This window comes from Etheostoma spectabile, chromosome 5 (assembly GCF_008692095.1).
Source record: "Etheostoma spectabile isolate EspeVRDwgs_2016 chromosome 5, UIUC_Espe_1.0, whole genome shotgun sequence".
Classification (NCBI taxonomy): domain Eukaryota; kingdom Metazoa; phylum Chordata; class Actinopteri; order Perciformes; family Percidae; genus Etheostoma; species Etheostoma spectabile.
This window is the reverse complement of record NC_045737.1, coordinates 5,115,340-5,124,724: the sequence shown is the minus strand read 5'-3', so window position 1 is coordinate 5,124,724 and position 9,385 is coordinate 5,115,340. Positions and strand designations below refer to the sequence as shown.

The window sequence follows — 9,385 nt, the reverse complement described above, 5'->3', positions numbered from 1 at the left end:
AGTTTTTTTTTTTTTTTTTTTGTGAAGGTCAGACAAGGCAGATGTGATAGAGCCTTTTGTTCTTAATGTGAAAATAGGTTTTGTTCCAGAGACTGGCCTATTTAGAGTTGGCATGTATAATGTATGATTCATATACAAGAGTATGACGCTGAATATTAGTGTTCACATACAAATGTCTTCAGAGGTTGGTACATGGTATGTGAAAGGTCTTCTCTACATACCAAAGGCTCTGTCTGCTAATTGTATTTGACCTGGTTTTAATTGCCAGCTATGGCCAGCTGTTGTTATATCAGAATTGGCTGCAAAGTTAGTCCGCAGCTACTTTAAATCTTTGTTTTAAAATGAAACGCCTTTCGGTCTTATACTATTGTGTCAAGTATGTTTATGGATTATTTTGTGTGTATTAATTATTGGGTGATCTTTTTTCTTTGGCTCTTTTCTTTAACTATTTGTCTAAATGTAGCAGCATAGGTAAGATGTAATCTTGGTGGACCTGAAAGCCTTGTAGCTACCATGAAGCTAGTGCCTTTGTGCCTTTTTGTTGTATTTTTAGGAAATTGGTCCCTTAGTTTGCTCTAGCAAGCAGATGTTGGTGTAATTGCACAAGCATTATGGAAATATTTAAATATACTGTATGAGTTTTTACTGCAGGTAGTTTGATCACAGACACTGGTGTCAGAGTTATACCTTTTTATACTCTTGACCTCATCACAGAAAACACTACTTTTCCTCTTTGTCACAGTTATGTTCAGCTGTTTTTGCACAATATAATGAATGAAGCTTCGCACATTAACTTAACAATCACATTTCGATCACTACCTAGTTAGCTTCTTCACTTCAAATGTTATGGACAAACTGGCACATTGATGTCTCACAGCGACTAACATCCACAAAAGCGTTAAAGCAGTAATCCTGGAGTAGTTACTTAGATTTTAAAGCCTCTCCCTTTTCCAATGTACTGCATGTGACTATAACACCATAAACCCAGCCAGGTACCAGAACACTGTACTTGTGGTCAACGTCAGTTTGACAGCTGCAAAGTCACAAATAACCAAAGCGTGTTGGTCCTGGTGCTGACTTAAGTGCGACACACCACTCTGTGGCCTAGCAGCCTTTAAACAAAGTTTAAAACCGTTCAGGTTCTTACAAGAAGTGCTATCACAATACACATTGTTCAGTACCTTTTTTTTTTACTATTTAAATCACTTGACTTGCAGTGCAGACACATGTAAGTGTAGCATATTATGTCACCGGTGAGTTGGCTATCAGACAGATCAGCTAAATGGTTGATTGGCTTTGATTAAATCCGCTCTGTTATCCAAGTCTAAGAGCACACTACACAGATTGTTTGCTGGGCAACCACACTTGGTTTTTGTATAGCCGTATATTGTATATGTGCCTGCACATGGGCTTTGTTATACATTCATGTTTGTTTTGATTTCCGGAGGGTTAAGGGTAATCTGTGTGTGTGTGTGTGTGTGTGTTTTCTCAAGTGTCAGGCCTTGATTGGGACCCAATGCTACCTCTATCTGTCAGGCCTGGAAAACCTTAACCACTGTACCTTTCCTCACAGAAACAAGTTTGGTTTGATTTGCAGCTTTGTTATAGTCGATATCGCCGCCTTGTCTTTAACGTCGGATAACGAGAAGGTATTTCTAAAACGTTTAACTTCCATATACATAATCTCTTGTCAATGAAACAAAGGAAATCTTAATCTAAATGTTTATTAGCTGATGTTTTCTTGTGTTTTACTATTGGTTACTGTAAGCAGATGCTACCTTGTTCAGCTGCCTTTGTCGAGGGAGTGGTTTTCAAATGGTACTATCAACCTTTTACTTTCCCCTTTTTGTGGTGTTGGTCGATTGGTCAGTTTAAATGTTTTGGTTATATGATGTGGACCACATCGAGGGTTTTTGTTTTGGGTTAAACACATTTAATAAGTTCATGATACAAGGAAATATGGGATTTCTGTGATTGTGCATATGTCCTACATGTTTCTGTCAGTTATTTTCAGAGGACAGACCTGAACCTTGATTCCTGTATTTTAAAATTGACTGTTTCAACATCATTAACACGTCTATGCATTTTATGAATTGGCAGGACAGGTTTACGGTTTATTCACAGAATGTATTCCTGTTAACAGACAGCTGAATGTTCTTTTTCTTTTGGGGGGGTGGTATGGTTCTTCTTTTGGTTTGTTTCACTCTGGGTCACAGCACAGTTGTATGTAGTTATAGAAAACTGATAAAAGGCGTGTAATCTCAACATCTCATCTAATTTTAAATTTAAATGCATGCTAGCCTGCTTTTCAGTAATGAAATTTAGAACCAAATATTTGGCGGGCTGGCTCTCAATTTAATTCCAAGCTAGCACTTTAAAAATCTGTAAGATATCAGCAGCTGTTTGGCTGTGCGTGTGTGTGTGTGTGTGTGTGCAATATTACAAAATGGGCTGTAGAAAAGTTTAGACAGACGTAACCCTATCAAGACGATTTGCACTGTTATAGTTTACTTTGTGGTTTAAATGGGATTTTCCTTGATACAAAACACTACTTGACTTGTAATTGTGTTTTTCTCTCTGTAACACTCTGAACTCTAAATAAGTGACAGTGTATTTGTCCCTGTTTTCTCCAAAGGATTTGGATGTGGTGGGTTTCTTCATGTAGTATGTGATGTGGAAATATTGTGGATCTGATTCCTGTAAATGCTACTTTTTAATTTTGTGTGGGGATTTCATTAAATAAAACTAGTGTTTTTAAATCTATTTTGTCTTTTTGATTATATACATGTTTTGTTTTATAGTACTCCCATTCATTTAACAGATGTGGAATGTAAAAACATTTAGGCAGCCTGTTATCATTTGTAAAACCTGCTTTAGCAGAAGTTACAACCCCTCTGTTCAAAAATGCTGTTTTGGGTGCAATGCATAGTAGAGATCTAACCACATATCTTTCACATGTACATATTTGGGTAATGTGGAAGCATATCAAACTTTAAATAGATTAAGTGTTAAGTGTAGGATGTCTGTCTTGTCATACATTGCACAAGAATTGCACAAGAAATACATCAGAACTTGACATTTGTAGTTTCACTGGGACATTTGCTTCCAGGAGTGGTGCGTTGATGTGCATTACACAAAACCAAACCTATTAAAAGATTAGAGGGACAGTTGCAGTATGTTCTGAAACAATACACCTATTTATCTTATTGCTTTGCAAATTCTGCATGTATATATTGTTGCAGACTGCTAAATGCAGAATCATAAATCTTTTTTAAATTATCTATTTTCTTATCTCTGCAGTGATTAATGTACATGCGTCAGCTCAAAGTATGATTTATCTTAGCTTACAGAACAACATACACACGTTGACATACCATTGGATAACATATTGCTATTTTAGGGAAACAAAGTGAATGCCAAATCCATTCAGTGTGAGGCTACTGTTTTAACTTTTAGTGTAGGCTTCTATGTATGAGAAGAATCCATTAATTAAGTATGGATGTATTGATATTCGCCAGAGAAAGAATGAAGTGTCCATTCACCTGCTGAAGGATGCTGAGCAGGGGGAGGATGGGAAGGAGCAAAAGGAGGCGGGAGGGACGTCACGCTGTTCACGCTCGCGGCCTCTCGTTGCAACGCGGAAGACACGAATGAGGAAACTAGACTCCACGTCACTGAGGTGTAATTTCGGCGTCAGTGCAACACAAGGTGCTACCTCGGTACGATTTCAGAACCATTGTACACTTCCAGATATCCTCACATACGATATTATAACTCGTATGACCACAAAGCGAAGATATAGCCAGCTGCTGGTGCGTAGAGCGGCGTCGGTAGAGACACTGGGAATCCGCTGAAGGTAACGTAGCTACGTGTGTGCGTTTGTCCGCTGCCTGCTAGCCAGCCCTGCTGAACCACCGGACCGAGCCTGCTACAGTATTTCCTCTGAGCACCAGTGACCTTTACAGTTCGAAGAAAGCGATACATCGCGTTATATTGACATGATAGGGACCATTATTGCCAGAGTTGAATCGAAGCGGTTGAGTGTCAGCGAATGGACCCAGCTAGTCTGGATTAAAGGTCGGCAGGCTTCATAGCGTTTTGTTGACGTTTCGGGTTGACAGTTGTTGATGTCCCGCTGTGCTGCTGCTGCTGTTACATGCATTTACTGCATCTCATCTCATCTCATGCAAATGTAATTTGATAACTAGTTAGTTCGTTGGCAGAATAAAAAAGCAACCGGGCCGTTGGACAGTTGCAAGAATTGTTTGCTAGGCTGCAAATACACTAATTACATGCTTAGGCCTAACCTTTGATTTGACCATCACTAATCATTAGGCTGGAAGGTGCCACTATATGTCCTTAACCATTGTAAATATAAGAAACATGTTTTCAGCAAAACCTTCAAGGGACACTCGATTTTACACATGGAGGCAAGTGTTTACTACACCTGTGAAAACTGTTGTAAAATGCTCTCTGTGTCTTTGGAGTGAGCTTTGTCAAGTCTGACTAAATAACACCTCCCATTCACTTTTACTGAATAGAATAGAATGTCTTTATTGTCATTATACACAAGAGCAGTTGAAGCAACTCCTTTACAGTGTCGACACAAAATATAAAAATATAAAAAAAAATATAAAGAATAGGTAGTGCAGAAAAAACACATTATGCAAAAATATAGTTGGGTGTATCAAAACTCCTGAGTATTTAATATTGCACAGTAAGGACATTAAGTGATTGAGTGTTAAATATTGCCCTGTAATGATGTAATGAAGCCTGCACGTGCACGGTCGGCTAATAGAAACACTGATGCACTGTGTTTGCAAATGGAGAAGTCATTCTAGCATGTGCCATGACACTACTTAGTGCAATATCATATTATATTCATATATTACATATACTCGATACCTAAGTTGTTTTGTCTACTATCTAGTCCTGTGTGTATAAATTGTGATTATCTGTAGATTAATTCGTTTTATCTACATCCCAGCATCGTTTTCAGCACTTCTGTATCTGCTTGTGTTTTCCAATTGGCAGCGTGTCTCTCACTATGCCATGTATGTGTTGTCAAGTTGGTGAATGATTTACTCAGTTTGCTTGTGTTATATTTTCATTTGCAGCATTTTTTCTAAAGGCTACGTATAGTTGACAAAGTCCTTGCTTGTGTTTCGTTTGCATTTTGTCTATTTGCATGTGTTCTGCAGTGTGTTTCTCTACCACCTTTCTGGAATGTGTGACCTGAATTAGCAATGTTTTTGGTCTGCAGTTTTTGTGTCTTTAGTGACCCCAAACAAGATCGTGGCCATATGTTGAGAGTAGCAATATTTCCATTACATTCGTCACTGAGTCCCAGATTAAAAAGGTGTCCTCTTGCTCTAGATAGCTTGTTGTTTTTACCACATGTCCTTGCTTGCATAGACAAGGTTAGCAGCTTTGTTATGCTATTCCTTATACAGTAGGTTGCAGGAGCTAAAGTGATATGTTGATGTAACATAGATTACTTGTCATCTGGGAATCTGTTTATTATATTGTTACTTGTATGTATCTTATATTTGCTTTTCCTTCTCAGCATGTTTTATCTGAGTTAAATGAACAGTGAATACTGTAAATGTATCTGTTTGGTCATCATTTCCTCATTACCATTGTTTTCCTTAAACGTTTGAGTAAATATTGGGATCAAATATTGGGATATTTAGATTTGACAAAATCACCTATGAAGCCAGCTAACTCCCTCTTTGAAAACACACACCTGCTAAAAGCAATCCCCCCAGGCTAATATGAATACTTACCCTGACTTTGGCAGAGCCACAGTGTTACATTTGTTAAAGTAATCGCAAGATGCCATATAAGGATACAAACTTTTATGAAGCATATTGTTTTCTGTATTCAATTTCAGTCAGTACATCTGTACAGTGTTGTCTTTATGTCATTTTCCATTGCATGTAATGAGATTGTGGTGTGTATCTAATGACATTTGTTGTAAAAACAAGATCTCAACAAGAACCTGTTTTATAGGAAACACCCAGTTATTCACACCCCAACACACACCTTTTATTCTTTCACCCCGGCATATACTTACAGTATGTATCAGTGTAAAAGCGCAATGGGATTGGAATTTAGATCCATACATTAGCCTGCTGATTTATTATTAAACTAGTTTAGGCTCAGGCTGAAGAGTGAGCTGATAAAACAATGCAAACTACACAGCAGTGCAGGAATAAAACACTTGACAATAAGCTGATTGATTTGGCACACGTTGTGATCATTAGGAGCATGGCAGGGGGCTCCCCTGCACTACTTTAAAACAATGTATTACCAACACATTTTGAGTATTGCATGCTAAGATTGCATCATGACAGTCTGTATTGGAAATAGAAAGATGGCTCTACATGCAAGTATGATGGTGCAAACACTCTGAAAGACATTCAACTGAACACAATCTTATGGAATAAAAGGACTTTGTACAAGCAGTCAGCAACTATCTGTGAAAATAAAATGTGTTGTATCTTGATGGCTGTTAACGAAAGCTGAACAACAACGCTTTTAAAGTACAGTAAATATTAGGGTAAAACCTCTTAGGGTGTTTCTGATTTGGTACTGATTTGCATTGGGTTATTTATCCATCCATATTAGCAGCATTCATTTGGTTAGCATGTTATCATTTTGGTTTACTGTAAATGTGGACAATTGCTTAGAAAAAAAACTACTAAAACAGAAGAGGAACTGAGATAAAGTTTCTAAAACAGGTAGTCTCACTTCTTGTGCACTGGCTCAGCAGTGAGGAAGTGAGCACCTGCTTCATTGCAGTACTACCTCTCTACCTCCTATTTGTGTAAGCTTTAGCGTGGGCAGACTTCATGTGAAGTAGCCCTGGAGCTGGGCAATATATCGGTATTATATCAATATCGTGATCTGAGACTAGACATCGTAGATAGATTTTGGATATCTTAATATGGTGATATGACACAGTGTTTGACTGGATTTTAAAGGCTGCATTACAGTTAAGTGATGTACTTTTCAGAATTGACCAGACTGTTCTAGCTGTTCTATCAGTTGCCTTTTCCCCACTTAGACATTATGTCCAGGGGTGGAGGAAAAAAAAACAATACAGCATAGTATTGCGATATTTTCAGTGGCACTACTGTGTTGATACACAGGCGCCAAGTATCAATCTTTTATTATATATGTGTTGGCCAGTTTGTCTGCTTGATAATCCCATTTTGCAGCAATAAAATTGAAATGATATGAACAAACGGAGAAATTTATCTTTTTTTAGATAAAACATGTTGACAACGTTTCCTTTTGGGGACATCATTTGAAATTAGGAAAACTTTGAAGTTGGAAAAAGGTTAGAAATTGCAATATATCGCAGAATATTGCAATATGTTTCAAATCACAATAATATCGTATTGTGGCATAAGTATCGTGATGGTATCGTATTGGGAGGCGTCTGGTGATTCCCAACCCTAATCATGTCCACATTACTGATGATTATATATCTAAAAAAGTGTGAAGATATTTTGTTAAAGAATCAATTGTCAACCCTAGAATATTGCCACAATATCAATACCGAGGCGTTTGGTCAAGAATATTGTGATATCTGATTTTCTCCCTAGCGCCCAGCCCTAGGTAGCCCGCACTTTTTCACACGGTGATTTTATATCACACTGCTGAGTGTGTTTCGAGACATAGCTGCATCAGGTCATCATGTACAGTAACATAATGTATGAATGTCCATCAGTCCAACAGTCAAAATAATATATGTCCGACATTTTACTTCTCACTAGGCCTGACACCTATACTCTACACCATTGCTTAAGAGTTGTATTATTACCCCTGATTGGTAAGAGGTGTTCTCAATCTGTTTTTAATCTCGGTCTAATTTGTTAGAGGGTGTTTACCTTGTCTTAATGAACCAAGTCCGAGTGCCATGACCTGGTCAAATGTGGTGTTGACGACAATCAACTAAGCGCAACTGCTGGCTCATCTGTAAAAAGGAAGTCTCAAATGTCTGTCAAAATGTTTTGACAGGGCTGCTTACCTGCAGTGTATTTTGACCTGCACAAATAGGTTGACGTGTTCCAGGACAGTTTCTATGTCATTACTGTAAATGCTATTGGCCATATATATATATATATATATATATATATATATATATATATAACTTTGTTTGAAAATAGGAAATGCATCACTGTGAATTGTGAAGTTGATCAAATTTACTTTCAAGGAGGTGACACACTCATAAGCCACTTCAGTAAAGGGTGTTAATGTAAGCTTATTACACAGAGATCGAAAACAAAACGCTTCAGTAGGTCTCACAGATGCAGCTTCTTCAACAATATGAGGAATACATAGTCACTGTTTGGCTAATTAGTTGCAGAAAACGTGAGTATTTACCGAAAGGAATGTCTTCCTGTAATCTGTGAATCAATGCTTGAAACTATAATTAGTTCTTACAAGCAGTGAGACAATACCCGGCTGTCAATGCATTTACTAAGAAGCTTGCTGATTATAAACTGTAAAAAGAGTTTCGTAAATTAAGATTACATGAGGCACAATCTCATAGCCTTAAATAGGGCTGCGCGATTATGGCAAAAATGATAATCACGATTATTTTGATCAATATTGTGATCGCGATTATTCTCACGATTATTTGTTGATTTGAACAAAAACAATTTTTTTTTGTCACATAGGCTGTTTATAACTGCTTTCACATCCATAATATGCTGCATTCTTCTCATGTTGAAGTTGTATGTTGTATAGACACACAGCTGCAACACATGTAAATGAAAATTAGCACTCTGAAATAAAGCGTAGGATATATATATATATATATATATATATATATATATATATATATATATATATATATATATATATATATAATATATATTTAAATTTAAATTCATCTGAGAAAGCTCCTTACTTGTTTTCAACAATAACTGATTAAAAGAGCTTGCACTTGTACAAATACAGGTTTGCCTCTCATACTTAACAATATACAGCTGTGTAATAAAAAATTAAAACTATGGATAAATGTCAGAGGTGTGGACCGGCGCTGTGTGGCCGGGCTGCCCGGAGAGTAAGAGGAGAGAGAGTAGAGGAGAGATCCAAACACAGGCACGACTTTACAGAAGAAATGGGTCCTGTAACGCAAAATTAAACCATATCCATATAAACAACATTGCAGCGGATGTGAGGACTTTAGCACCGGTGCGTTCTAGAGGAGCTAACAGCTAACAGACGCTAACTAGCACCGACTAGCACTGGTCACTGCTGTTGTCTGAAAAACAACAGACGGGCCAAAATGTTGCGTTTACCGGTAAACTAGTAAACCTTGAGACCGACGTATAACCGACTGCTATCTGTTGAATTTTCCTCCCGTTAC

General features: G+C 37.5%; 1 protein-coding gene across 5 annotated transcripts in view; it reads left to right on the top strand.

The window, feature by feature from the left end:
* Window positions 1-3,632: 3,632 nt before the first annotated feature.
* Window positions 3,633-9,385, top strand: part of ccser1 (coiled-coil serine-rich protein 1) — a 133,336-nt gene continuing 127,583 nt past the window's right edge. For 2 of the 5 annotated variants that reach the window (XM_032515429.1, XM_032515430.1), the window contains exon 1: window positions 3,633-3,856. The gene's annotated coding sequence lies outside the window, so the exon portion shown is untranslated. The remainder of the gene's footprint in view (window positions 3,857-9,385) is intronic. The other 3 variants (XM_032515427.1, XM_032515431.1, XM_032515428.1) reach the window with 2 other exon arrangements.